This window comes from Gossypium raimondii, chromosome 11 (assembly GCF_025698545.1).
Source record: "Gossypium raimondii isolate GPD5lz chromosome 11, ASM2569854v1, whole genome shotgun sequence".
Taxonomy (NCBI): Eukaryota; Viridiplantae; Streptophyta; class Magnoliopsida; order Malvales; family Malvaceae; genus Gossypium; species Gossypium raimondii.
In genome coordinates, this window is record NC_068575.1 from 35,450,458 (window position 1) to 35,456,939 (window position 6,482).

Below are 6,482 nucleotides of genomic sequence, written 5' to 3' on the forward strand. Positions count from 1 at the left end.
TATCCTCAATAGAAACAATGTGAGATGGGTTCGACCGATACCTCATCAACATAGAGACATGAAATATGTCGTGAATATGATCCAACACTAGAGGTAGCTCTAATGATAGGCGATCGGTCCCACACGTTTCAAAATCTGGTATGGCCCAATGAACTTAGGGATTAACTTGCCCTTACGTCCGAACCGAATGACCTCCTTCTATAGAGATACCTTAAGAAAAACATAATCACCTACAGAGTACTCAATATCTCACCTCTTTAGATCGGAATAAGACTTCTGTCTGTTAGAAGTCGCCTTAAGACGATCCCAAATCAATCTAGCTTTGTCATCAGTCTTAGAAACCAACTTAGGGCCTAGAACCCGTCGCTTACCCAACTTAGTCCAACATAACATTGTACGACACTTACAGCCATACAGAGCCCCGTAAGGTGCCATATAAATACTAAACTAAAAATTGTTATTATACAAGAACTCAACCAATGGCAAAAACTCCTCCCAACGACATTGAAAATCGATGACACAACTATATAGCATATCCTCTAGTATCTGAATCACCCTCTCAGATTGTCCATCTATATGAGGATGGAACGCAGTACTAAAGTCGAATCTAGTACCCAGAGCCTCATGAAGCTTCTTCCATAACCGAAAGGTGAAGCGAGGATCTCTATCAGAAATAATCGAGACTAGTACTCCGTAAAGTCTAACGATCTTGGAAATATATAGTTTAGCCAACTTCTGTAAGGAGTAGTCTATCCTGACAGGAAGAAAATGGGCATACTTGGTCAAACAATCCACGATTACCCAAATAGAATTCTTCTTAGTAGGTGTTAAGGGCAACCCACTAACGAAGTACATAGTCACTCATTCTCATTTCCAAAAGAGAATCTTAACAGGGTGAAGTAAACCCGAAGGCTGTAGGTGTTCAGCCTTAACTTGTTGACACGTTAGACAACGAAAGACAAAATTTGTTACCTCCCGCTTCAAACCAGGCCACCAGTATAACTCCCTGAGATCCCAATACATCATATTTCAGCTAGGATGTATAGCATAAGGGCTACTATACGTTTCCCGTAAAATAGATTGCCTCAAATTAGAATCATTAGGCATTCAAATCCAGTCTCAGAAGCACAAAACCTCATCACTGTTTAGCTCAAAACCATAAGTACTACCTTCCTCAATTTGAATGAATCGTAGAAACCAAAGAATCATCCCCCAACTATTTAACCCGAATCTGATCAATCCATGTCAGATTAACTTACAGTTCGACTAATAGACTCCCATCATCGAACAGAATTAGGCAAGTAAACATCTCCCTCAAATCAGACATTGCTCTACGATTGAGAGCATCGACTACAACATTGGCCTTACCGAGATGGTACTTAATAGTACAGTCGTAGTCCTTAAGCTACTCAATCAATATATATTGCCTAAGGTTAAACTCCTTTTGTGTAAGGAGATACTTGAGGCTCTTGTGATCAGTTTAAATGATACATCTCTTACCATATAGATAATGCCTCTAGATCTTTAAGGCGAAGACAACCACAGCCAACCCAAGATCGTGCATAGGATACTATCATTTGTGTGACTTAAGTTGTTAGGATGCGTAAGCCACTACCTTACCATCTTGCATCAGAACACAACCCAATTCAAAATAAGAAGCATCACTGTAGGCCACAAATTCCTTATTGGACTCAAACTGTATCAGAACGGGTGCTTGAGTCAAAATAAATTTGAGCTTCTCAAAGCTCGATTGCTGCTCATCAATCTAGACAAATATTGTGTTCTTACACAATAACTTAGTTAGAGAAGCTATAATAAGCGAGATCCCTAAAATAATTCTTCGGTAATAACCTGCTAAACTGAGGAAACTGTGGATCTCAGACACATATTTAGGTTGTTTCCACTCAAGTACAACCTCAATCTTTTTAGGATCAACTCGGATCTCCTCAGCAGACACCACATGTTCCAAAAAAAACCTCTCTTAACTAGAACTCGCATTTGCTCAACTTAGTGTAGAGTTTTTCTTTCAAAGTATCTACAAAACTACTCTAAGATGCTTATCATGATTATCCTCAGTCTTAGAGTATACTAAAATATCATTGATGAAGACCACGATGAACTAATCTAAATGCGGCTAGAAAACCCAATTCATAAGGAATGCAACCAAAGCATTCGTCAAGCCGAATGGCATAACTAAGTACTCATAGTGCCCATAACGAGTCATAAAAATAGTCTTATGAACATCAATCTCCTTAACCTTAAGTAGATGGTACCTAGAACAGAAATCTATCTTGGAGAACATAGAGGCCCCACGAAACTGATCAAACAAATTAACAATCCTCGGATGTGGGTACTTATTTTTTATCGTTAATTTATTCAATTGATGGTAATCCACACACATCCTTATTGTACTATCTTTTTTTCTTTACGAACAAAACTAGTGCTCCCCACAGAGACACACTAAGTCGAATGAACCCTCAATCAAGAAGTACCTAAAACGGAGTCTTTAATTCTGTAAGCTCCCTCAATACCATGTCGTAAGAAGTAATGGAAATTGGAGTTGCACTCGGTAGAACCTCGATACCAAACTCAACCTCCCTATCCGGAGGCAACTCTAGCAACTCCTCAAGAAAGACATCCGAAAACTCCCTAACCATCTAAATATCCCTAATAAAAGAACCCACAAAAGTTGAATCATACACAAAGGCCCGAAATGTCTCACATCCTTTACGAACTAACTTTCCGGCCATAAGAGTAGAGATCACATTAGATAGGTAATCTCGACACTCGCCTATCATAACAACCTCTAAATCATCCACAGACCTTAGAGTTACACTCTTAGTTGCACAGTCCAAGCTAACTCGATGCTCCACGAGTCAGTCAATTCCCAAAATTAGATTAAATTCTCTGAATGGCAATTCCATCAAATTATCAGGAAACACAACCCCTTATATCTCCAACGGTACTTCCTTATAAATCCTATCAACCCTAACTAACTGATCCAATGGACTTATCGCAGTAACCTCACCAGAAGTACTCTTAATAGAAATATTCAAATTCACAAAAGTAGAACTAGCTATATAGAAATGTGTTGATCCTCTGTCTATCAATGCAAAGTACGGATTAGTATTAATATAACATGTACCAGCGATAATGTCTATGGCATCTTTGTCCTTGTGGCTCCTAGTCGCATATACCAACATAGGTTGCCTAGCCTCAGTCCAATTAGCACATCTGTTAGGTGCTTTCTGGCCTCTACCCATACCAATACTACCCCTAGCCAGACTATGACCCCTAGGTGCCTGTTGTACTGCCTTATGTGGCTGAACCAAACCCGGAGCCGAAGCTTGCACTTGATCAGAACTCTGTGGACAATCTCTGATGCGGTGCTCCATTGACCCACATCGCAAACAAGCTCTCATCCTCCTCTAATATTCGCTCGAATGGTGTCTACCATAATCTCCACATGTTTGAACCATAGTAGGAGCAACAAGAGCCTCAACCCTTGAAGGCCCATCAAACCTGACCCCTTTTTTAGGCCTCTGAACAGAACTAGAGGGCTCTGAATCCCTCTTAATCTTACCCCTCTCTCAATCCCTCTTTTCACGCTCAATGCGCTTAACTTCCTTAGGAATCTTCGCATTGTCAACCAAGATGGCAAAAACTCGCTCCCTTATGCAGCTATCAAAACCTTGAGGCCATATCTCAACCCCTCCTCAAATCAGATACATTTATCGTAATCAGTAGACACCAGTCCACAAGCATATATGTTTAATTTCAGAAACTTGGCCCTATATTCGGCCATAGACCTATCTCCGTGAGTAAGGCCTATAAACTTGCGTATACGAGCCTTCACATAACTGGCCCCCACATACTTACTTTGGAAGACATACCTAAAAGTCTCCCAAGAAATCTGATTAGGCTGAGTACCCTCATTAACCATCAACCACCACTAGTATGCCTCGTCATGAAACAAAGATATTACACCCTTCAATTTATGCTCAGAGGTGCAATCGATATCATACATGATCCTCTCTGTGGCCTTTAACCAATACTCGGCCACAATCGGGGTGACTCCAATGACACCCCTAAATAGTTCGTATCGTTGGACCAAAGTCATCCAGTTATTGACCCTCAGCTCCCAGATCTAGAATGGCATTCAGCAACCCTCTCCAAAACCCTCAACATGGCTTGGGACAATGCGTCGTCCACAGCAGACTGAGTTTGAAACCTAGTCTCAACAGTAAGTGTACCCGGTGTTTCACTTGTATCTAGATTGGGCATACTACCCATCGAGGACGGCTCAGCTGGAGCATCTCTTCAGCGCCTGCAGCACCTTTGGGCACCTTTTCCACGAGTTCCGCATGCACTCATTGTAGGTTATCTACATTACAGAATTTTATGTATCAGTTCAAATTTTCTTATCAGATGTTTTATGTTACAAACTCTTATCAGAGAACTTCTCAGATTTTCTATAGTTTTGAACTAAAGCATAAGTATTTTTAATACTACAGTTTCGTTTCTAACTAAACATTTTAACTAAACAGAAATGCTTATAAGATCAGCGTCGGAGACTCGGTATTCCATAAACTTATTTTTTAGATTAAAATAGAAATGGTTTTTATTCGAAAAACAATTTTCAAAAATTTTAAAACCAAAATTTCACAGCCCGAGTATTGCAACCTAGCTCTGATACAACCAAATGTAACACCCCATACCCGGCCTAGACGTTATGGTCGAATCCTGAGGGTTACATAAGTTCATTTTGAAATATAGGATTTGAACTTAGTATATTTCAAAATCTAGCCCTCATCTTTGTCTCTATCTAAAACCTTAAGAAAACTCCTTGTTAATTTTTAGTTATTTACTCTTTTGGAAACTATATTTTTTTCTAGTAGTTATCGTGCAGTGGAAATTATAAAATGATGTAGTTTTGAAAAGTCGTGTATTTATTTTTCAAATGAAATTTCTTTAAGTTTGAAGTGACAACGTTCAAGGGAAAATTGAATTGACTCGAAGCAAATAATAAATTAAAAAGCAAAACAGTCCCAAAAAGTCCAAATAAAATATTCCACAAGGTAATAATTTCTAACTTAACAATATTAAGGATAATGCATCTTATGAATTGAGCTCCTGTCACGCTGACCCCATTTGGGTTGCTGGTTACCTAAAAAGAAATATACTAAAACGTGAGCTTGCGAGCTCAGTGCACAAAATAACTTAATCAATAAACCAAATGCATAAATATCATAGGGATCATATAACAGATCATGCTCATTTCCAAATTTAATATATTATTCAATAACAATTCAGAACAGAAACAAAATCAAATGCACATGTAGGTTTTACCCACATCCGCTACACACTATCTCCTTCCAACCCAACACACCAGTTAAGGTATCTGGTACCCATCCAACCTCACACACCAATAAGAGAGCATACGTCACTTTACAGTAACAGTGCAGACAAACTGCCAGATATAGTATGCAGTAAACCACCAAAATTAGATATACGTGGCTGAGCCACTTAACAGATAGTTAAATTATCTGCCAACACTTCCTCCATCATATCATACCCTAACCCAAATACAAGCAATCATGTTAACAGTTATACAGAACGCGGATGTGTCACATTACCAGATATACGAAATACGGATGTAATCTTATTATCATATATACAGAGTACAGATGTAAGCATGTTTACTACCAAGATAGTCATGCTCTCAAAATTATCTAAATAAAAATCACATTCATATGGAATACATATTCAGAACATAATAACATTACTCATATTCCAAATTGTAATTTTGTTTTTTTTAAATCAAATAGATAAATTAAGGTAAGAAAATTAAATATTGAATTGTACAGTATAACTAATAATTTAAATTTAATCCAAGTTAAAAAAACAAAAACATTGGCAAATGTTTGTCAATAAGAGTGAAAAGCTGGCAATGACTTCAAGGAAAAAAAAACAATTGTGACCAAACTTGATAAATATGAAAAAGGAAAGCACTAGATACAATTATTTATATAGAGAACCATGAAAATGCAATGCATGTATCTATGAATAGCACAAAACCCCCCATAAACTTTTAATTACTTCCAGTTTTTTGGTCTGCATAGTTATTTCCAATTTCTTTATGTGGCTTCATCGTCAACCAACATCAAAAGACCTTGCTCGTCATCATCAATATCATTATCATATATATATATATATATATATATATATATATATTCATGCATGTGATTACGTCCTTCATCAATACAGTGATCATTGATTAGAATTAAACAAATCTCTTTATTTATACACATAAATGAATTGGAGAACTCATGGTAATGAAAAGGGAAAGCACTAAATACAATTAACTATAAAAGCAACCATGAAAATGCGATGCATGTATCTATGAATAGCACAAAATCCCCCACAAACTTTTAATTACTTCCAGTTTTTTGGTCTGTATAATTATTTCCAATTTCTTTGCG